Genomic DNA, 27,134 nt, shown 5'->3' on the forward strand with positions numbered 1-27,134 from the left:
ATTCAATCGGGATGCTTTGGGCCATGCTGCATAAAATCCACTGCATTCAACCATGCTGCATGGAATCCATTTCATTCCATCATGCTCTATAAAATCCAATGCATTCAATAGGGTTCCATTACTTCACGCTGCATGGAATACACTACATTAAATCAGGATGCATGGAATCGACTGCATTCAATCAGGATGCATTATACCACGTTGCATGGATTACCCTACATTCAATCACAATGCATGGAATCCACTGCATTCAATCGGGATGCCTTGGGCCATGCTGCATAAAATCCACTGCATTCAATGGTGATGCATTGGGCCTCACTGCATAGACTCCACTGCATATAATCGGGATCCATTGCGCCACAATGCATGGAATACTCTGCATTCAATGACGCTGCATGGAATCCACTGCATTCCATCGGGAAGCTTTGGGCCATGCTGCATAAAATCCACTGCATTCAATCATGCTGCATGGAATCCACTGCATTCAATCGGGATGCATTTTACAAGGCTGCATGGATTACATTTCATACACTCAAAATGCATGGAATCCACTGCGTTCTATAGGTATGCTTTGGCCATACTGCATAAAATACACTGCATTCAATTTGCTGCATGGAATCCACTGCATTCAATCATGCTGAATAAAATCCACTGCATTCAATAGGGTTCCATTTCTTCACGCTGCATGGAATACACTGCATTCAATCAGGCTCCATGGAATCCACTGCATTCAATGGGGATGCATTCTACAATGCTGCATGGAGTTCACTGCATTCAATCACAACGCATGTAATCCACTGCATTCCATTGGGATGCTTTGGGCCATGCTGCATAAAATCCACTGCATTCAATCGGGATGCATTGGGCTTCGCTGCATGGACTCCACTGCATACAATCGGGATCCATTGCGCCAAAATGCATGGAATACTCTGCATTCATTGACGCTGCATGGACTCCACTGCATTCAATCGGGATGCTTTGGGCCATGCTGCATAAAATCCACTGCATTCAACCATGCTGCATGGAATCCATTTCATTCAATCATGCTCTATAAAATCCAATGCATTCAATAGGGTTCCATTACTTCACGCTGCATGGAATACACTGCATTAAATCAGGATGCATGGAATCGACTGCATTCAATCAGGATGCCTTATACCACGTTGCATGGATTACCCTACATTCAATCACAATGCATGGAATCCACTGCATTCAATCGGGATGCTTTGGGCCATGCTGCATAAAATCCACTGCATTCAATCGGGATGCATTGGGCCTCGCTGCATAGACTCCACTGCATATAATCGGGATCCATTGCGCTACAATGCATGGAATATTCTGCATTCAACGACGCTGCATGGAATCCACTGCATTCCATCGGGAAGCTTTGGGCCATGCTGCATAAAATCCACTGCATTCAATCATGTTGCATGGAATCCACTGCATTCGATCGGGATGCATTTTACAAGGCTGCATGGATTACATTTCATACACTCAAAATTCATGGAATCCACTGCGTTCTATAGGTATACTTTGGGCCATACTGCATAAAATACACTGCATTCAATTTGCTGCATGGAATCCACTGCATTCAATCATGCTGCATAAAATCCACTGCATTCCATCGGGATGCATTGGGCCTCGCTGCATGGAATACACTGCATTCAATCACGCTGCATGAATTCCACTGCATTCAATGGGGATGCATTCTACAATGCTGCATGGAGTTCACTGCATTCAATCACAATGCATGGAATCCACTGCATTCCATCGGGATGCTTTGGGCCATGCTGCATAAAATCGACTGCATTCAATCGGGATGCATTGGGCCTCGCTGCATGGACTCCACTGCATAAAATCGGGATCCATTGCACCAAAATGCATGGAATCCTCCGCATGCAACGACGCTGCATGGACTCCACTGCATTCAATCGGGATGCTTTGGGCCATGCTGCATAAAATCCACTGCATTCAATCATGCTGCATGGAATCCACTGCATTCAATCATGCTGTATAAAATCCACTGCATTCAATAGGGTTCCATTTCTTCACGTGGCATCGAATCCACTGCATTCAATCACGCTGCATGGAATCCACTGCATTCAATCGGGATGCATTTTTCCTCGCTGCATGGAGTACACTGCATTCAATCATGCTGCATAAAATCCACTGCATTACATCGGGATGCTTTGGGCCATGCTGCATAAAATCCACTGCATTCAACCATGCTGCATGGAATCCACTGCATTCAATCATGCTGCATAAAATCCACTGCATTCCATCGGGATGCATTGGGCCTCGCTGCATGGAATAAACTGCATTCAATCAGGCTCCATGGAATCCACTGCATTCAATGGGGATGCATTCTACCATGCTGCATGGAGTTCACTGCATTCAATCACAATGCATGGAATCCACTGCATTCCATCGGGATGCTTTGGGCCATGCTGCATAAAATCCACTGCATTCAATCGGGATGCATTGGGCCTCGCTGCATGGACTCCACTGCATACAATCGGGATCCATTGCGCCAAAATGCATGGAATCCTCTGCATTCATTGACGCTGCATGGAATCCACTGCATTCCATCGGGATGCTTTGGGCCATACTGCATAAAATCCACTGCATGCAGTCATGCTGCATGGAATCCACTGCATTCAATCATGCTGCATAAAATCCACTGCATTCAATAGGGTTCCATTTCTTCTTCACGCTGCCTGGAATCCACTGCATTCAATCACGCTGCATGGAATCCACTGCATTCAATATGGATGCATTTTACCACTCTGCATGGAATCCACTGCATTTAATCACGCTGCATGTAATCCATGGAATTTAATCGGGATTCATTTTACTAAGCTGTATGGAATCGACTGCATTTAATCACGCTGCATGGAATCCACTGCATTCAATGGGGATTCATTTTACAAGGCTGCATGGAGTACACTGCATTCAATCACAATGCATGGAATCCACTGCATTCAAACGGGATGCTTTGGGCCATGCTGCATAAAATCCACTGCATTCAATCATGCTGCATGGAATCCACTGCATTCAATCATGCAGCATAAAATCCGCTGCATTCCATAGGGTTCCATTTCTTCATGCTGCATGGAATACACTGCATTCAATCAGGCTGCATGGAATCCACTGCATTCCATCGGGATGCATTTTTCCTCGTTGCATGGATTACACTGCATTCCATCACAATGCATCGAATCCACTGCATTCAATCGGGAAGCTTTGGGCCATGCTGCATACAATCCACTGCATTCAATCGGGATGCACTGGGCCTCGCTGCATGGACTCCACTGCATATAATCGGGATCCATTGCGCCACAATGCATGGAATACTCTGCATTCAATGACGCTGAATGGAATCCACTGCATTGAATCGTGAAGCTATGGGCCATGCTGCATAAAATCCACTGCATGCAATCATGCTGCATTGAATCCACTGCATTCAATCATGTTGCATAAAATCCACTGCATTCAAATGGGTTCCATTTCCTCACCCTGCATGGAATCCACTGCATTCAACCACGCTGCATGGAATCCACTGCATTCAATCGGGATGCATTTTACCACTCTGCATGGATTACACTGCATTTAATCACGCTGCATGTAATCCATGGAATTTTAATCGGGATTCATTTTACTAAGCTGTATGGAATCGACTGCACTTAATCACACTGCATGGAATCCACTGCATTCAATCGGGATGCATTTTACCACGTTGCATGCAGTTCACTGCATTCAATCACAATGCATGGAATCCACTGCATTCCATCGGGATGCTTTGGGCCATGCTGCATAAAATCCACTGCATTCAATCTTGCTTTTTGAATCCACTGCATTCAGTAATGCTGCATAAATCCTTGCATTCAATTGGGTTCCATTTCTTCACGCTGCATGGAATACACTGCATTCAATCACGCTGCATGGAATCCACTGCATTCAATCGGGATGCATTTTACCATGCTGCGTGGTTTTCACTGCATTCAATCACAATGCATGGAATCCACTGCATTCCATCGGGATGCTTTGGGCCATGCTGCATAAAATCCACTGCATTCAATCATGCTGCATGGAATCCACTGCATTCAATCATGCTGCATAAAATCCACTGCATTCAATAGGGTTCCATTTCTTCACGCTGCATGTAATACACTGCATTCAATCACACTGAATGGAATCCACTGCATTCAATCGGGATGCATTTTACCTCGCTGCATGGATTACACTGCATTCAATCACAATGCTTGGAATCCACTGCATTCCATCGGGATGCTTTGGGCCATGCTGCATAAAATCCACTGCATTCAATCGGGATGCATTGGGCCACGCTGCATCGACTCCACTGCATTCAATCGGTATCCATTGCGCCACAATGCAAGGAATCCTCTGCATTCATTGACGCTGCATGGACTCCACTGCATTCAATCGGGATGCTTTGGGCCATGCTGCATAAAATCCACTGCATTCAACCATGCTGCATGGAATCCATTTCATTCAATCATGCTCTATAAAATCCAATGCATTCAATAGGGTTCCATTACTTCACGCTGCATGGAATACACTACATTAAATCAGGATGCATGGAATCGACTGCATTCAATCAGGATGCATTATACCACGTTGCATGGATTACCCTACATTCAATCACAATGCATGGAATCCACTGCATTCAATCGGGATGCCTTGGGCCATGCTGCATAAAATCCACTGCATTCAATGGTGATGCATTGGGCCTCACTGCATAGACTCCACTGCATATAATCGGGATCCATTGCGCCACAATGCATGGAATACTCTGCATTCAATGACGCTGCATGGAATCCACTGCATTCCATCGGGAAGCTTTGGGCCATGCTGCATAAAATCCACTGCATTCAATCATGCTGCATGGAATCCACTGCATTCAATCGGGATGCATTTTACAAGGCTGCATGGATTACATTTCATACACTCAAAATGCATGGAATCCACTGCGTTCTATAGGGATGCTTTGGGCCATACTGCATAAAATACACTGCATTCAATTTGCTGCATGGAATCCACTGCATTCAATCATGCTGAATAAAATCCACTGCATTCAATAGGGTTCCATTTCTTCACGCTGCATGGAATACACTGCATTCAATCAGGCTCCATGGAATCCACTGCATTCAATGGGGATGCATTCTACAATGCTGCATGGAGTTCACTGCATTCAATCACAACGCATGTAATCCACTGCATTCCATCGGGATGCTTTGGGCCATGCTGCATAAAATCCACTGCATTCAATCGGGATGCATTGGGCTTCGCTGCATGGACTCCACTGCATACAATCGGGATCCATTGCGCCAAAATGCATGGAATACTCTGCATTCATTGACGCTGCATGGACTCCACTGCATTCAATCGGGATGCTTTGGGCCATGCTGCATAAAATCCACTGCATTCAACCATGCTGCATGGAATCCATTTCATTCAATCATGCTCTATAAAATCCAATGCATTCAATAGGGTTCCATTACTTCACGCTGCATGGAATACACTGCATTAAATCAGGATGCATTTTACCTCACTGCATGGATTACACTGCATTCAATCACAATGCATGGAATCCACTGCATTCCATCGGGATGCTTTGGGCCATGCTGCATAAAATCCACTGCATTCAATCGGGAGGCATTGGGCCTCGCTGCATGGACTCCACTGCATAAAATCTGGATCCATTGCGCCACAATGCATGGAATCCTCTGCATTCAACGACGCTGCATGGAATCCACTGCATTCCATCGGGATGTTTTGGGCCATGCTGCATAAAATCTACTGCATTCAATCGGGATGCATTGGGCCTCGCTGCATGAACTCCACTGCATACAGTCTGGAACCATTGCGCCAAAATGCATGGAATACTCTGCACTCAACGACGCTGCATGGAATCCACTGCATTCAATCGGGATGCTTTGGGCCATGCTGCATAAATCCATTGCATTCAATCATGCTTCATGGAATCCACTGCATTCAATCGTGCTGCATAAAATCCACGGCATTCAATAGGGTTCCATTTCTTCACGCTGCATCGAATCCACTACATTCAATCACGCTGCATGGAATCCACTGCATTCTATCGGGATGCATTTTACCACACTGCATAGATTACACCGCATTCAATCACAATGCATGGAATCCACTGCATTCAATCGGGATGCTTTGGGCCATGCTGCATAAAATCCACTGCATTCAATCGGGATGCATTGGGCCTCGCTGCATGGACTCCACTGCATTCAATCGGGATCCATTGTGCCACAATGCATGGAATTCTCTTCATTCAATGACGCTGCATCGAATCCACTGCATTCAATCGGAATCCATTGTGCCACAATGCATGGAATCCTCTGCATTCAATGACGCTGCATGGAATCCACTGCATTCCATCAGGATGGTTTGGGCCATGCTGCATAAAATCCACTGCATGCAATCATGCTGCATGGAATCCACTGCATTCAATCATGCTGCATAAAATCCACTGCATTCAATAGGGTTCCATTTCTTCACGCTGCATGGAATCCACTGCATTCAATCACGCTGCATGAATTCCACTGCATTCAACATGGATGAATTTTACCACGCTGCATTTAGTACACTGTATTCAATCACAATTCATGGAATCCATTGCATTCAATCGGGATGCTTTGGGCCATGCTGCATAAAATCCACTGCATTCAATCGGGATGCACTGGGCATTGCTGCATGGACTCCACTGCATACAATCCGGATCCATTGCGCCACAATGCATGGAATCCTCTTCATTCAACGACGCTGCATGGAATCCACTGCATTCCATCGGGATGCTTTGGGCCATGCTGCATAAAATCCATTGCATTCAATCATGCTGCATGGAATCCACTGCATTCAATCGGGATGCATTTTACCATGCTGCATTGATTACCCTTCATTCAATCAGGCTGCATGGAATCCACTGCATTCTATCGGGATGCTTTGGGCCATGCTGCATAAAATCCACTGCATTTAATCGGGATGCATTTGGCCACGCTGCATGGACTCCACTGCATAAAATCGGGATCCATTGCCCCAAAATGCAAGGAATCATCTGCATTCAATGACGCTGCATGGAATCCACTGCATTCCATCGGGATGCTTTGGGCCATGCTGCATAAAATCCACTGCATTCAACCATGCTGCATGGAATCCACTGCATTCAATCATGCTGCATAAAATCCACTGCATTCAATCGGGATGCATTGGGCCCCGCTGCATGGAATAAACTGCATTCAATCAGGCTCCATGGAATCCACTGCATTCAATGGGGATGCATTCTACCATGCTGCATGGAGTTCACTGCATTCAATCACAATGCATGGAATCCACTGCATTCCATCGGGATGCTTTGGGCCATGCTGCATAAAATCCACTGCATTCAATCGGGATGCATTGGGCCTCGCTGCATGGACTCCACTGCATACAATCGGGATCCATTGCGCCAAAATGCATGGAATCCTCTGCATTCATTGACGCTGCATGGAATCCACTGCATTCCATCGGGATGCTTTGGGCCATGCTGCATAAAATCCACTGCATGCAATCATGCTGCATGGAATCCACTGCATTCAATCATGCTGCATAAAATCCACTGCATTCAATAGGGTTCCATTTCTTCTTCACGCTGCCTGGAATCCACTGCATTCAATCACGCTGCATGGAATCCACTGCATTCAATATGGATGCATTTTACCACTCTGCATGGAATCCACTGCATTTAATCACGCTGCATGTAATCCATGGAATTTAATCGGGATTCATTTTACTAAGCTGTATGGAATCGACTGCATTTAATCACGCTGCATGGAATCCACTGCATTCAATGGGGATTCATTTTACAAGGCTGCATGGAGTACACTGCATTCAATCACAATGCATGGAATCCACTGCATTCAAACGGGATGCTTTGGGCCATGCTGCATAAAATCCACTGCATTCAATCATGCTGCATGGAATCCACTGCATTCAATCATGCAGCATAAAATCCGCTGCATTCCATAGGGTTCCATTTCTTCATGCTGCATGGAATACACTGCATTCAATCAGGCTGCATGGAATCCACTGCATTCAATCGGGATGCATTTTTCCTCGTTGCATGGATTACACTGCATTCCATCACAATGCATCGAATCCACTGCATTCAATCGGGAAGCTTTGGGCCATGCTGCATACAATCCACTGCATTCAATCGGGATGCACTGGGCCTCGCTGCATGGACTCCACTGCATATAATCGGGATCCATTGCGCCACAATGCATGGAATACTCTGCATTCAATGACGCTGAATGGAATCCACTGCATTGAATCGTGAAGCTATGGGCCATGCTGCATAAAATCCACTGCATGCAATCATGCTGCATGGAATCCACTGCATTCAATCATGTTGCATAAAATCCACTGCATTCAATAGGGTTCCATTTCTTCACCCTGCATGGAATCCACTGCATTCAACCACGCTGCATGGAATCCACTGCATTCAATCGGGATGCATTTTACCACTCTGCATGGATTACACTGCATTTAATCACGCTGCATGTAATCCATGGAATTTTAATCGGGATTCATTTTACTAAGCTGTATGGAATCGACTGCACTTAATCACGCTGCATGGAATCCACTGCATTCAATCGGGATGCATTTTACCACGTTGCATGCAGTTCACTGCATTCAATCACAATGCATGGAATCCACTGCATTCCATCGGGATGCTTTGGGCCATGCTGCATAAAATCCACTGCATTCAATCTTGCTTTTTGAATCCACTGCATTCAGTAATGCTGCATAAATCCTTGCATTCAATTGGGTTCCATTTCTTCACGCTGCATGGAATACACTGCATTCAATCACGCTGCATGGAATCCACTGCATTCAATCGGGATGCATTTTACCATGCTGCGTGGTTTTCACTGCATTCAATCACAATGCATGGAATCCACTGCATTCCATCGGGATGCTTTGGGCCATGCTGCATAAACTCCACTGCATTCAATCATGCTGCATGGAATCCACTGCATTCAATCATGCTGCATAAAATCCACTGCATTCAATAGGGTTCCATTTCTTCACACTGCATGTAATACACTGCATTCAATCACACTGAATGGAATCCACTGCATTCAATCGGGATGCATTTTACCTCGCTGCATGGATTACACTGCATTCAATCACAATGCTTGGAATCCACTGCATTCCATCGGGATGCTTTGGGCCATGCTGCATAAAATCCACTGCATTCAATCGGGATGCATTGGGCCACGCTGCATCGACTCCACTGCATTCAATCGGTATCCATTGCGCCACAATGCAAGGAATCCTCTGCATTCATTGACGCTGCATGGACTCCACTGCATTCAATCGGGATGCTTTGGGCCATGCTGCATAAAATCCACTGCATTCAACCATGCTGCATGGAATCCATTTCATTCAATCATGCTCTATAAAATCCAATGCATTCAATAGGGTTCCATTACTTCACGCTGCATGGAATACACTACATTAAATCAGGATGCATGGAATCGACTGCATTCAATCAGGATGCATTATACCACGTTGCATGGATTACCCTACATTCAATCACAATGCATGGAATCCACTGCATTCAATCGGGATGCCTTGGGCCATGCTGCATAAAATCCACTGCATTCAATGGTGATGCATTGGGCCTCACTGCATAGACTCCACTGCATATAATCGGGATCCATTGCGCCACAATGCATGGAATACTCTGCATTCAATGACGCTGCATGGAATCCACTGCATTCCATCGGGAAGCTTTGGGCCATGCTGCATAAAATCCACTGCATTCAATCATGCTGCATGGAATCCACTGCATTCAATCGGGATGCATTTTACAAGGCTGCATGGATTACATTTCATACACTCAAAATGCATGGAATCCACTGCGTTCTATAGGTATGCTTTGGCCATACTGCATAAAATACACTGCATTCAATTTGCTGCATGGAATCCACTGCATTCAATCATGCTGAATAAAATCCACTGCATTCAATAGGGTTCCATTTCTTCACGCTGCATGGAATACACTGCATTCAATCAGGCTCCATGGAATCCACTGCATTCAATGGGGATGCATTCTACAATGCTGCATGGAGTTCACTGCATTCAATCACAACGCATGTAATCCACTGCATTCCATTGGGATGCTTTGGGCCATGCTGCATAAAATCCACTGCATTCAATCGGGATGCATTGGGCTTCGCTGCATGGACTCCACTGCATACAATCGGGATCCATTGCGCCAAAATGCATGGAATACTCTGCATTCATTGACGCTGCATGGACTCCACTGCATTCAATCGGGATGCTTTGGGCCATGCTGCATAAAATCCACTGCATTCAACCATGCTGCATGGAATCCATTTCATTCAATCATGCTCTATAAAATCCAATGCATTCAATAGGGTTCCATTACTTCACGCTGCATGGAATACACTGCATTAAATCAGGATGCATGGAATCGACTGCATTCAATCAGGATGCCTTATACCACGTTGCATGGATTACCCTACATTCAATCACAATGCATGGAATCCACTGCATTCAATCGGGATGCTTTGGGCCATGCTGCATAAAATCCACTGCATTCAATCGGGATGCATTGGGCCTCGCTGCATAGACTCCACTGCATATAATCGGGATCCATTGCGCCACAATGCATGGAATATTCTGCATTCAACGACGCTGCATGGAATCCACTGCATTCCATCGGGAAGCTTTGGGCCATGCTGCATAAAATCCACTGCATTCAATCATGCTGCATGGAATCCACTGCATTCGATCGGGATGCATTTTACAAGGCTGCATGGATTACATTTCATACACTCAAAATGCATGGAATCCACTGCGTTCTATAGGTATACTTTGGGCCATACTGCATAAAATACACTGCATTCAATTTGCTGCATGGAATCCACTGCATTCAATCATGCTGCATAAAATCCACTGCATTCCATCGGGATGCATTGGGCCTCGCTGCATGGAATACACTGCATTCAATCACGCTGCATGAATTCCACTGCATTCAATGGGGATGCATTCTACAATGCTGCATGGAGTTCACTGCATTCAATCACAATGCATGGAATCCACTGCATTCCATCGGGATGCTTTGGGCCATGCTGCATAAAATCGACTGCATTCAATCGGGATGCATTGGGCCTCGCTGCATGGACTCCACTGCATACAATCGGGATCCATTGCACCAAAATGCATGGAATCCTCCGCATGCAACGACGCTGCATGGACTCCACTGCATTCCATCGGGATGCTTTGGGCCATGCTGCATAAAATCCACTGCATTCAATCATGCTGCATGGAATCCACTGCATTCAATCATGCTGTATAAAATCCACTGCATTCAATAGGGTTCCATTTCTTCACGTGGCATCGAATCCACTGCATTCAATCACGCTGCATGGAATCCACTGCATTCAATCGGGATGCATTTTTCCTCGCTGCATGGAGTACACTGCATTCAATCATGCTGCATAAAATCCACTGCATTACATCGGGATGCTTTGGGCCATGCTGCATAAAATCCACTGCATTCAACCATGCTGCATGGAATCCACTGCATTCAATCATGCTGCATAAAATCCACTGCATTCCATCGGGATGCATTGGGCCTCGCTGCATGGAATAAACTGCATTCAATCAGGCTCCATGGAATCCACTGCATTCAATGGGGATGCATTCTACCATGCTGCATGGAGTTCACTGCATTCAATCACAATGCATGGAATCCACTGCATTCCATCGGGATGCTTTGGGCCATGCTGCATAAAATCCACTGCATTCAATCGGGATGCATTGGGCCTCGCTGCATGGACTCCACTGCATACAATCGGGATCCATTGCGCCAAAATGCATGGAATCCTCTGCATTCATTGACGCTGCATGGAATCCACTGCATTCCATCGGGATGCTTTGGGCCATACTGCATAAAATCCACTGCATGCAATCATGCTGCATGGAATCCACTGCATTCAATCATGCTGCATAAAATCCACTGCATTCAATAGGGTTCCATTTCTTCTTCACGCTGCCTGGAATCCACTGCATTCAATCACGCTGCATGGAATCCACTGCATTCAATATGGATGCATTTTACCACTCTGCATGGAATCCACTGCATTTAATCACGCTGCATGTAATCCATGGAATTTAATCGGGATTCATTTTACTAAGCTGTATGGAATCGACTGCATTTAATCACGCTGCATGGAATCCACTGCATTCAATGGGGATTCATTTTACAAGGCTGCATGGAGTACACTGCATTCAATCACAATGCATGGAATCCACTGCATTCCATCGGGATGCTTTGGGCCATGCTGCATAAAATCCACTGCATTCAATCATGCTGCATGGAATCCACTGCATTCAATCATGCTGCATAAAATCCACTGCATTCAATAGGGTTCCATTTCTTCACGCTGCATGTAATACACTGCATTCAATCACACTGCATGGAATCCACTGCATTCAATCGGGATGCCTTGGGCCATGCTGCATAAAATCCACTGCATTCAATGGTGATGCATTGGGCCTCGCTGCATAGACTCCACTGCATATAATCGGGATCCATTGCGCCACAATGCATGGAATACTCTGCATTCAATGACGCTGAATGGAATCCACTGCATTGAATCGTGAAGCTATGGGCCATGCTGCATAAAATCCACTGCATGCAATCATGCTGCATTGAATCCACTGCATTCAATCATGTTGCATAAAATCCACTGCATTCAATAGGGTTCCATTTCTTCACCCTGCATGGAATCCACTGCATTCAACCACGCTGCATGGAATCCACTGCATTCAATCGGGATGCATTTTACCACTCTGCATGGATTACACTGCATTTAATCACGCTGCATGTAATCCATGGAATTTTAATCGGGATTCATTTTACTAAGCTGTATGGAATCGACTGCACTTAATCACGCTGCATGGAATCCACTGCATTCAATCGGGATGCATTTTACCACGTTGCATGCAGTTCACTGCATTCAATCACAATGCATGGAATCCACTGCATTCAATCGGGATGCTTTGGGCCATGCTGCATAAAATCCACTGCATTCAATCTTGCTTTTTGAATCCACTGCATTCAGTAATGCTGCATAAATCCTTGCATTCAATTGGGTTCCATTTCTTCACGCTGCATGGAATACACTGCATTCAATCACGCTGCATGGAATCCACTGCATTCAATCGGGATGCATTTTACCTCGCTGCATGGATTACAATGCATTCAATCACAATGCTTGGAATCCACTGCATTCCATCGGGATGCTTTGGGCCATGCTGCATAAAATCCACTGCATTCAATCGGGATGCATTGGGCCACGCTGCATCGACTCCACTGCATTCAATCGGTATCCATTGCGCCACAATGCAAGGAATCCTCTGCATTCATTGACGCTGCATGGACTCCACTGCATTCAATCGGGATGCTTTGGGCCATGCTGCATAAAATCCACTGCATTCAACCATGCTGCATGGAATCCATTTCATTCCATCATGCTCTATAAAATCCAATGCATTCAATAGGGTTCCATTACTTCACGCTGCATGGAATACACTACATTAAATCAGGATGCATGGAATCGACTGCATTCAATCAGGATGCATTATACCACGTTGCATGGATTACCCTACATTCAATCACAATGCATGGAATCCACTGCATTCAATCGGGATGCCTTGGGCCATGCTGCATAAAATCCACTGCATTCAATGGTGATGCATTGGGCCTCACTGCATAGACTCCACTGCATATAATCGGGATCCATTGCGCCACAATGCATGGAATACTCTGCATTCAATGACGCTGCATGGAATCCACTGCATTCCATCGGGAAGCTTTGGGCCATGCTGCATAAAATCCACTGCATTCAATCATGCTGCATGGAATCCACTGCATTCAATCGGGATGCATTTTACAAGGCTGCATGGATTACATTTCATACACTCAAAATGCATGGAATCCACTGCGTTCTATAGGTATGCTTTGGCCATACTGCATAAAATACACTGCATTCAATTTGCTGCATGGAATCCACTGCATTCAATCATGCTGAATAAAATCCACTGCATTCAATAGGGTTCCATTTCTTCACGCTGCATGGAATACACTGCATTCAATCAGGCTCCATGGAATCCACTGCATTCAATGGGGATGCATTCTACAATGCTGCATGGAGTTCACTGCATTCAATCACAACGCATGTAATCCACTGCATTCCATTGGGATGCTTTGGGCCATGCTGCATAAAATCCACTGCATTCAATCGGGATGCATTGGGCTTCGCTGCATGGACTCCACTGCATACAATCGGGATCCATTGCGCCAAAATGCATGGAATACTCTGCATTCATTGACGCTGCATGGACTCCACTGCATTCAATCGGGATGCTTTGGGCCATGCTGCATAAAATCCACTGCATTCAACCATGCTGCATGGAATCCATTTCATTCAATCATGCTCTATAAAATCCAATGCATTCAATAGGGTTCCATTACTTCACGCTGCATGGAATACACTGCATTAAATCAGGATGCATGGAATCGACTGCATTCAATCAGGATGCCTTATACCACGTTGCATGGATTACCCTACATTCAATCACAATGCATGGAATCCACTGCATTCAATCGGGATGCTTTGGGCCATGCTGCATAAAATCCACTGCATTCAATCGGGATGCATTGGGCCTCGCTGCATAGACTCCACTGCATATAATCGGGATCCATTGCGCCACAATGCATGGAATATTCTGCATTCAACGACGCTGCATGGAATCCACTGCATTCCATCGGGAAGCTTTGGGCCATGCTGCATAAAATCCACTGCATTCAATCATGTTGCATGGAATCCACTGCATTCGATCGGGATGCATTTTACAAGGCTGCATGGATTACATTTCATACACTCAAAATTCATGGAATCCACTGCGTTCTATAGGTATACTTTGGGCCATACTGCATAAAATACACTGCATTCAATTTGCTGCATGGAATCCACTGCATTCAATCATGCTGCATAAAATCCACTGCATTCCATCGGGATGCATTGGGCCTCGCTGCATGGAATACACTGCATTCAATCACGCTGCATGAATTCCACTGCATTCAATGGGGATGCATTCTACAATGCTGCATGGAGTTCACTGCATTCAATCACAATGCATGGAATCCACTGCATTCCATCGGGATGCTTTGGGCCATGCTGCATAAAATCGACTGCATTCAATCGGGATGCATTGGGCCTCGCTGCATGGACTCCACTGCATAAAATCGGGATCCATTGCACCAAAATGCATGGAATCCTCCGCATGCAACGACGCTGCATGGACTCCACTGCATTCAATCGGGATGCTTTGGGCCATGCTGCATAAAATCCACTGCATTCAATCATGCTGCATGGAATCCACTGCATTCAATCATGCTGTATAAAATCCACTGCATTCAATAGGGTTCCATTTCTTCACGTGGCATCGAATCCACTGCATTCAATCACGCTGCATGGAATCCACTGCATTCAATCGGGATGCATTTTTCCTCGCTGCATGGAGTACACTGCATTCAATCATGCTGCATAAAATCCACTGCATTACATCGGGATGCTTTGGGCCATGCTGCATAAAATCCACTGCATTCAACCATGCTGCATGGAATCCACTGCATTCAATCATGCTGCATAAAATCCACTGCATTCCATCGGGATGCATTGGGCCTCGCTGCATGGAATAAACTGCATTCAATCAGGCTCCATGGAATCCACTGCATTCAATGGGGATGCATTCTACCATGCTGCATGGAGTTCACTGCATTCAATCACAATGCATGGAATCCACTGCATTCCATCGGGATGCTTTGGGCCATGCTGCATAAAATCCACTGCATTCAATCGGGATGCATTGGGCCTCGCTGCATGGACTCCACTGCATACAATCGGGATCCATTGCGCCAAAATGCATGGAATCCTCTGCATTCATTGACGCTGCATGGAATCCACTGCATTCCATCGGGATGCTTTGGGCCATACTGCATAAAATCCACTGCATGCAGTCATGCTGCATGGAATCCACTGCATTCAATCATGCTGCATAAAATCCACTGCATTCAATAGGGTTCCATTTCTTCTTCACGCTGCCTGGAATCCACTGCATTCAATCACGCTGCATGGAATCCACTGCATTCAATATGGATGCATTTTACCACTCTGCATGGAATCCACTGCATTTAATCACGCTGCATGTAATCCATGGAATTTAATCGGGATTCATTTTACTAAGCTGTATGGAATCGACTGCATTTAATCACGCTGCATGGAATCCACTGCATTCAATGGGGATTCATTTTACAAGGCTGCATGGAGTACACTGCATTCAATCACAATGCATGGAATCCACTGCATTCAAACGGGATGCTTTGGGCCATGCTGCATAAAATCCACTGCATTCAATCATGCTGCATGGAATCCACTGCATTCAATCATGCAGCATAAAATCCGCTGCATTCCATAGGGTTCCATTTCTTCATGCTGCATGGAATACACTGCATTCAATCAGGCTGCATGGAATCCACTGCATTCCATCGGGATGCATTTTTCCTCGTTGCATGGATTACACTGCATTCCATCACAATGCATCGAATCCACTGCATTCAATCGGGAAGCTTTGGGCCATGCTGCATACAATCCACTGCATTCAATCGGGATGCACTGGGCCTCGCTGCATGGACTCCACTGCATATAATCGGGATCCATTGCGCCACAATGCATGGAATACTCTGCATTCAATGACGCTGAATGGAATCCACTGCATTGAATCGTGAAGCTATGGGCCATGCTGCATAAAATCCACTGCATGCAATCATGCTGCATTGAATCCACTGCATTCAATCATGTTGCATAAAATCCACTGCATTCAAATGGGTTCCATTTCCTCACCCTGCATGGAATCCACTGCATTCAACCACGCTGCATGGAATCCACTGCATTCAATCGGGATGCATTTTACCACTCTGCATGGATTACACTGCATTTAATCACGCTGCATGTAATCCATGGAATTTTAATCGGGATTCATTTTACTAAGCTGTATGGAATCGACTGCACTTAATCACACTGCATGGAATCCACTGCATTCAATCGGGATGCATTTTACCACGTTGCATGCAGTTCACTGCATTCAATCACAATGCATGGAATCCACTGCATTCCATCGGGATGCTTTGGGCCATGCTGCATAAAATCCACTGCATTCAATCTTGCTTTTTGAATCCACTGCATTCAGTAATGCTGCATAAATCCTTGCATTCAATTGGGTTCCATTTCTTCACGCTGCATGGAATACACTGCATTCAATCACGCTGCATGGAATCCACTGCATTCAATCGGGATGCATTTTACCATGCTGCGTGGTTTTCACTGCATTCAATCACAATGCATGGAATCCACTGCATTCCATCGGGATGCTTTGGGCCATGCTGCATAAAATCCACTGCATTCAATCATGCTGCATGGAATCCACTGCATTCAATCATGCTGCATAAAATCCACTGCATTCAATAGGGTTCCATTTCTTCACGCTGCATGTAATACACTGCATTCAATCACACTGAATGGAATCCACTGCATTCAATCGGGATGCATTTTACCTCGCTGCATGGATTACACTGCATTCAATCACAATGCTTGGAATCCACTGCATTCCATCGGGATGCTTTGGGCCATGCTGCATAAAATCCACTGCATTCAATCGGGATGCATTGGGCCACGCTGCATCGACTCCACTGCATTCAATCGGTATCCATTGCGCCACAATGCAAGGAATCCTCTGCATTCATTGACGCTGCATGGACTCCACTGCATTCAATCGGGATGCTTTGGGCCATGCTGCATAAAATCCACTGCATTCAACCATGCTGCATGGAATCCATTTCATTCAATCATGCTCTATAAAATCCAATGCATTCAATAGGGTTCCATTACTTCACGCTGCATGGAATACACTACATTAAATCAGGATGCATGGAATCGACTGCATTCAATCAGGATGCATTATACCACGTTGCATGGATTACCCTACATTCAATCACAATGCATGGAATCCACTGCATTCAATCGGGATGCCTTGGGCCATGCTGCATAAAATCCACTGCATTCAATCGGGATGCATTGGGCCTCGCTGCATAGACTCCACTGCATATAATCGGGATCCATTGCGCCACAATGCATGGAATACTCTGCATTCAATGACGCTGCATGGAATCCACTGCATTCCATCGGGAAGCTTTGGGCCATGCTGCATAAAATCCACTGCATTCAATCATGCTGCATGGAATCCACTGCATTCAATCGGGATGCATTTTACAAGGCTGCATGGATTACATTTCATACACTCAAAATGCATGGAATCCACTGCGTTCTATAGGGATGCTTTGGGCCATACTGCATAAAATACACTGCATTCAATTTGCTGCATGGAATCCACTGCATTCAATCATGCTGAATAAAATCCACTGCATTCAATAGGGTTCCATTTCTTCACGCTGCATGGAATACACTGCATTCAATCAGGCTCCATGGAATCCACTGCATTCAATGGGGATGCATTCTACAATGCTGCATGGAGTTCACTGCATTCAATCACAACGCATGTAATCCACTGCATTCCATCGGGATGCTTTGGGCCATGCTGCATAAAATCCACTGCATTCAATCGGGATGCATTGGGCTTCGCTGCATGGACTCCACTGCATACAATCGGGATCCATTGCGCCAAAATGCATGGAATACTCTGCATTCATTGACGCTGCATGGACTCCACTGCATTCAATCGGGATGCTTTGGGCCATGCTGCATAAAATCCACTGCATTCAACCATGCTGCATGGAATCCATTTCATTCAATCATGCTCTATAAAATCCAATGCATTCAATAGGGTTCCATTACTTCACGCTGCATGGAATACACTGCATTAAATCAGGATGCATTTTACCTCACTGCATGGATTACACTGCATTCAATCACAATGCATGGAATCCACTGCATTCCATCGGGATGCTTTGGGCCATGCTGCATAAAATCCACTGCATTCAATCGGGAGGCATTGGGCCTCGCTGCATGGACTCCACTGCATAAAATCTGGATCCATTGCGCCACAATGCATGGAATCCTCTGCATTCAACGACGCTGCATGGAATCCACTGCATTCCATCGGGATGTTTTGGGCCATGCTGCATAAAATCTACTGCATTCAATCGGGATGCATTGGGCCTCGCTGCATGAACTCCACTGCATACAGTCTGGAACCATTGCGCCAAAATGCATGGAATACTCTGCACTCAACGACGCTGCATGGAATCCACTGCATTCAATCGGGATGCTTTGGGCCATGCTGCATAAATCCATTGCATTCAATCATGCTTCATGGAATCCACTGCATTCAATCGTGCTGCATAAAATCCACGGCATTCAATAGGGTTCCATTTCTTCACGCTGCATCGAATCCACTACATTCAATCACGCTGCATGGAATCCACTGCATTCTATCGGGATGCATTTTACCACACTGCATAGATTACACCGCATTCAATCACAATGCATGGAATCCACTGCATTCAATCGGGATGCTTTGGGCCATGCTGCATAAAATCCACTGCATTCAATCGGGATGCATTGGGCCTCGCTGCATGGACTCCACTGCATTCAATCGGGATCCATTGTGCCACAATGCATGGAATTCTCTTCATTCAATGACGCTGCATCGAATCCACTGCATTCAATCGGAATCCATTGTGCCACAATGCATGGAATCCTCTGCATTCAATGACGCTGCATGGAATCCACTGCATTCCATCAGGATGGTTTGGGCCATGCTGCATAAAATCCACTGCATGCAATCATGCTGCATGGAATCCACTGCATTCAATCATGCTGCATAAAATCCACTGCATTCAATAGGGTTCCATTTCTTCACGCTGCATGGAATCCACTGCATTCAATCACGCTGCATGAATTCCACTGCATTCAACATGGATGAATTTTACCACGCTGCATTTAGTACACTGTATTCAATCACAATTCATGGAATCCATTGCATTCAATCGGGATGCTTTGGGCCATGCTGCATAAAATCCACTGCATTCAATCGGGATGCACTGGGCATTGCTGCATGGACTCCACTGCATACAATCCGGATCCATTGCGCCACAATGCATGGAATCCTCTTCATTCAACGACGCTGCATGGAATCCACTGCATTCCATCGGGATGCTTTGGGCCATGCTGCATAAAATCCATTGCATTCAATCATGCTGCATGGAATCCACTGCATTCAATCGGGATGCATTTTACCATGCTGCATTGATTACCCTTCATTCAATCAGGCTGCATGGAATCCACTGCATTCTATCGGGATGCTTTGGGCCATGCTGCATAAAATCCACTGCATTTAATCGGGATGCATTTGGCCACGCTGCATGGACTCCACTGCATAAAATCGGGATCCATTGCCCCAAAATGCAAGGAATCATCTGCATTCAATGACGCTGCATGGAATCCACTGCATTCCATCGGGATGCTTTGGGCCATGCTGCATAAAATCCACTGCATTCAACCATGCTGCATGGAATCCACTGCATTCAATCATGCTGCATAAAATCCACTGCATTCAATCGGGATGCATTGGGCCCCGCTGCATGGAATAAACTGCATTCAATCAGGCTCCATGGAATCCACTGCATTCAATGGGGATGCATTCTACCATGCTGCATGGAGTTCACTGCATTCAATCACAATGCATGGAATCCACTGCATTCCATCGGGATGCTTTGGGCCATGCTGCATAAAATCCACTGCATTCAATCGGGATGCATTGGGCCTCGCTGCATGGACTCCACTGCATACAATCGGGATCCATTGCGCCAAAATGCATGGAATCCTCTGCATTCATTGACGCTGCATGGAATCCACTGCATTCCATCGGGATGCTTTGGGCCATGCTGCATAAAATCCACTGCATGCAATCATGCTGCATGGAATCCACTGCATTCAATCATGCTGCATAAAATCCACTGCATTCAATAGGGTTCCATTTCTTCTTCACGCTGCCTGGAATCCACTGCATTCAATCACGCTGCATGGAATCCACTGCATTCAATATGGATGCATTTTACCACTCTGCATGGAATCCACTGCATTTAATCACGCTGCATGTAATCCATGGAATTTAATCGGGATTCATTTTACTAAGCTGTATGGAATCGACTGCATTTAATCACGCTGCATGGAATCCACTGCATTCAATGGGGATTCATTTTACAAGGCTGCATGGAGTACACTGCATTCAATCACAATGCATGGAATCCACTGCATTCAAACGGGATGCTTTGGGCCATGCTGCATAAAATCCACTGCATTCAATCATGCTGCATGGAATCCACTGCATTCAATCATGCAGCATAAAATCCGCTGCATTCCATAGGGTTCCATTTCTTCATGCTGCATGGAATACACTGCATTCAATCAGGCTGCATGGAATCCACTGCATTCAATCGGGATGCATTTTTCCTCGTTGCATGGATTACACTGCATTCCATCACAATGCATCGAATCCACTGCATTCAATCGGGAAGCTTTGGGCCATGCTGCATACAATCCACTGCATTCAATCGGGATGCACTGGGCCTCGCTGCATGGACTCCACTGCATATAATCGGGATCCATTGCGCCACAATGCATGGAATACTCTGCATTCAATGACGCTGAATGGAATCCACTGCATTGAATCGTGAAGCTATGGGCCATGCTGCATAAAATCCACTGCATGCAATCATGCTGCATGGAATCCACTGCATTCAATCATGTTGCATAAAATCCACTGCATTCAATAGGGTTCCATTTCTTCACCCTGCATGGAATCCACTGCATTCAACCACGCTGCATGGAATCCACTGCATTCAATCGGGATGCATTTTACCACTCTGCATGGATTACACTGCATTTAATCACGCTGCATGTAATCCATGGAATTTTAATCGGGATTCATTTTACTAAGCTGTATGGAATCGACTGCACTTAATCACGCTGCATGGAATCCACTGCATTCAATCGGGATGCATTTTACCACGTTGCATGCAGTTCACTGCATTCAATCACAATGCATGGAATCCACTGCATTCCATCGGGATGCTTTGGGCCATGCTGCATAAAATCCACTGCATTCAATCTTGCTTTTTGAATCCACTGCATTCAGTAATGCTGCATAAATCCTTGCATTCAATTGGGTTCCATTTCTTCACGCTGCATGGAATACACTGCATTCAATCACGCTGCATGGAATCCACTGCATTCAATCGGGATGCATTTTACCATGCTGCGTGGTTTTCACTGCATTCAATCACAATGCATGGAATCCACTGCATTCCATCGGGATGCTTTGGGCCATGCTGCATAAACTCCACTGCATTCAATCATGCTGCATGGAATCCACTGCATTCAATCATGCTGCATAAAATCCACTGCATTCAATAGGGTTCCATTTCTTCACACTGCATGTAATACACTGCATTCAATCACACTGAATGGAATCCACTGCATTCAATCGGGATGCATTTTACCTCGCTGCATGGATTACACTGCATTCAATCACAATGCTTGGAATCCACTGCATTCCATCGGGATGCTTTGGGCCATGCTGCATAAAATCCACTGCATTCAATCGGGATGCATTGGGCCACGCTGCATCGACTCCACTGCATTCAATCGGTATCCATTGCGCCACAATGCAAGGAATCCTCTGCATTCATTGACGCTGCATGGACTCCACTGCATTCAATCGGGATGCTTTGGGCCATGCTGCATAAAATCCACTGCATTCAACCATGCTGCATGGAATCCATTTCATTCAATCATGCTCTATAAAATCCAATGCATTCAATAGGGTTCCATTACTTCACGCTGCATGGAATACACTACATTAAATCAGGATGCATGGAATCGACTGCATTCAATCAGGATGCATTATACCACGTTGCATGGATTACCCTACATTCAATCACAATGCATGGAATCCACTGCATTCAATCGGGATGCCTTGGGCCATGCTGCATAAAATCCACTGCATTCAATCGGGATGCATTGGGCCTCGCTGCATAGACTCCACTGCATATAATCGGGATCCATTGCGCCACAATGCATGGAATACTCTGCATTCAATGACGCTGCATGGAATCCACTGCATTCCATCGGGAAGCTTTGGGCCATGCTGCATAAAATCCACTGCATTCAATCATGCTGCATGGAATCCACTGCATTCAATCGGGATGCATTTTACAAGGCTGCATGGATTACATTTCATACACTCAAAATGCATGGAATCCACTGCGTTCTATAGGTATGCTTTGGGCCATACTGCATAAAATACACTGCATTCAATTTGCTGCATGGAATCCACTGCATTCAATCATGCTGAATAAAATCCACTGCATTCAATAGGGTTCCATTTCTTCACGCTGCATGGAATACACTGCATTCAATCAGGCTCCATGGAATCCACTGCATTCAATGGGGATGCATTCTACAATGCTGCATGGAGTTCACTGCATTCAATCACAACGCATGTAATCCACTGCATTCCATCGGGATGCTTTGGGCCATGCTGCATAAAATCCACTGCATTCAATCGGGATGCATTGGGCTTCACTGCATGGACTCCACTGCATACAATCGGGATCCATTGCGCCAAAATGCATGGAATACTCTGCATTCATTGACGCTGCATGGACTCCACTGCATTCAATCGGGATGCTTTGGGCCATGCTGCATAAAATCCACTGCATTCAACCATGCTGCATGGAATCCATTTCATTCAATCATGCTCTATTAAATCCAATGCATTCAATAGGGTTCCATTACATCACGCTGCATGGAATACACTGCATTAAATCAGGATGCATGGAATCGACTGCATTCAATCAGGATGCCTTATACCACGTTGCATGGATTACCCTACATTCAATCACAATGCATGGAATCCACTGCATTCAATCGGGATGCTTTGGGCCATGCTGCATAAAATCCACTGCATTCAATCGGGATGCATTGGGCCTCGCTGCATAGACTCCACTGCATATAATCGGGATCCATTGCGCCACAATGCATGGAATATTCTGCATTCAACGACGCTGCATGGAATCCACTGCATTCCATCGGGAAGCTTTGGGCCATGCTGCATAAAATCCACTGCATTCAATCATGCTGCATGGAATCCACTGCATTCGATCGGGATGCATTTTACAAGGCTGCATGGATTACATTTCATACACTCAAAATGCATGGAATCCACTGCGTTCTATAGGTATACTTTGGGCCATACTGCATAAAATACACTGCATTCAATTTGCTGCATGGAATCCACTGCATTCAATCATGCTGCATAAAATCCACTGCATTCCATCGGGATGCATTGGGCCTCGCTGCATGGAATACACTGCATTCAATCACGCTGCATGAATTCCACTGCATTCAATGGGGATGCATTCTACAATGCTGCATGGAGTTCACTGCATTCAATCACAATGCATGGAATCCACTGCATTCCATCGGGATGCTTTGGACCATGCTGCATAAAATCGACTGCATTCAATCGGGATGCATTGGGCCTCGCTGCATGGACTCCACTGCATACAATCGGGATCCATTGCACCAAAATGCATGGAATCCTCCGCATGCAACGACGCTGCATGGACTCCACTGCATTCAATCGGGATGCTTTGGGCCATGCTGCATAAAATCCACTGCATTCAATCATGCTGCATGGAATCCACTGCATTCAATCATGCTGTATAAAATCCACTGCATTCAATAGGGTTCCATTTCTTCACGTGGCATCGAATCCACTGCATTCAATCACGCTGCATGGAATCCACTGCATTCAATCGGGATGCATTTTTCCTCGCTGCATGGAGTACACTGCATTCAATCATGCTGCATAAAATCCACTGCATTCCATCGGGATGCTTTGGGCCATGCTGCATAAAATCCACTGCATTCAATTTGCTGCATGGAATCCACTGCATTCAATCATGCTGCATAAAATCCACTGCATTCAATCGGGATGCATTGGGCCTCGCTGCATGGAATAAACTGCATTCAATCAGGCTCCATGGAATCCACTGCACTCAATGGGGATGCATTCTACCATGCTGCATGGAGTTCACTGCATTCCATCACAATGCATGGAATCCACTGCATTCCATCGGGATGCTTTGGGCCATGCTGCATACAATCCACTGCATTCAATCTTGCTTTTTGAATCCACTGCATTCAGTAATGCTGCATAAATCCTTGCATTCAATTGGGTTCCATTTCTTCACGCTGCATGGAATACACTGCATTCAATCACGCTGCATGGAATCCACTGCATTCAATCGGGATGCATTTTACCATGCTGCGTGGTTTTCACTGCATTCAATCACAATGCATGGAATCCACTGCATTCCATCGGGATGCTTTGGGCCATGCTGCATAAACTCCACTGCATTCAATCATGCTGCATGGAATCCACTGCATTCAATCATGCTGCATAAAATCCACTGCATTCAATAGGGTTCCATTTCTTCACACTGCATGTAATACACTGCATTCAATCACACTGAATGGAATCCACTGCATTCAATCGGGATGCATTTTACCTCGCTGCATGGATTACACTGCATTCAATCACAATGCTTGGAATCCACTGCATTCCATCGGGATGCTTTGGGCCATGCTGCATAAAATCCACTGCATTCAATCGGGATGCATTGGGCCACGCTGCATCGACTCCACTGCATTCAATCGGTATCCATTGCGCCACAATGCAAGGAATCCTCTGCATTCATTGACGCTGCATGGACTCCACTGCATTCAATCGGGATGCTTTGGGCCATGCTGCATAAAATCCACTGCATTCAACCATGCTGCATGGAATCCATTTCATTCAATCATGCTCTATAAAATCCAATGCATTCAATAGGGTTCCATTACTTCACGCTGCATGGAATACACTACATTAAATCAGGATGCATGGAATCGACTGCATTCAATCAGGATGCATTATACCACGTTGCATGGATTACCCTACATTCAATCACAATGCATGGAATCCACTGCATTCAATCGGGATGCCTTGGGCCATGCTGCATAAAATCCACTGCATTCAATCGGGATGCATTGGGCCTCGCTGCATAGACTCCACTGCATATAATCGGGATCCATTGCGCCACAATGCATGGAATACTCTGCATTCAATGACGCTGCATGGAATCCACTGCATTCCATCGGGAAGCTTTGGGCCATGCTGCATAAAATCCACTGCATTCAATCATGCTGCATGGAATCCACTGCATTCAATCGGGATGCATTTTACAAGGCTGCATGGATTACATTTCATACACTCAAAATGCATGGAATCCACTGCGTTCTATAGGTATGCTTTGGGCCATACTGCATAAAATACACTGCATTCAATTTGCTGCATGGAATCCACTGCATTCAATCATGCTGAATAAAATCCACTGCATTCAATAGGGTTCCATTTCTTCACGCTGCATGGAATACACTGCATTCAATCAGGCTCCATGGAATCCACTGCATTCAATGGGGATGCATTCTACAATGCTGCATGGAGTTCACTGCATTCAATCACAACGCATGTAATCCACTGCATTCCATTGGGATGCTTTGGGCCATGCTGCATAAAATCCACTGCATTCAATCGGGATGCATTGGGCTTCGCTGCATGGACTCCACTGCATACAATCGGGATCCATTGCGCCAAAATGCATGGAATACTCTGCATTCATTGACGCTGCATGGACTCCACTGCATTCAATCGGGATGCTTTGGGCCATGCTGCATAAAATCCACTGCATTCAACCATGCTGCATGGAATCCATTTCATTCAATCATGCTCTATAAAATCCAATGCATTCAATAGGGTTCCATTACATCACACTGCATGGAATACACTGCATTAAATCAGGATGCATGGAATCGACTGCA

Source organism: Sus scrofa, chromosome 16, assembly GCF_054392235.1.
Source record: "Sus scrofa isolate SSC_HxYL_T2T_F1_AM1 chromosome 16, Sscrofa_HxYL_maternal_Yorkshire_Landrace_v2.0, whole genome shotgun sequence".
In the NCBI taxonomy this organism is placed as follows: domain Eukaryota; kingdom Metazoa; phylum Chordata; class Mammalia; order Artiodactyla; family Suidae; genus Sus; species Sus scrofa.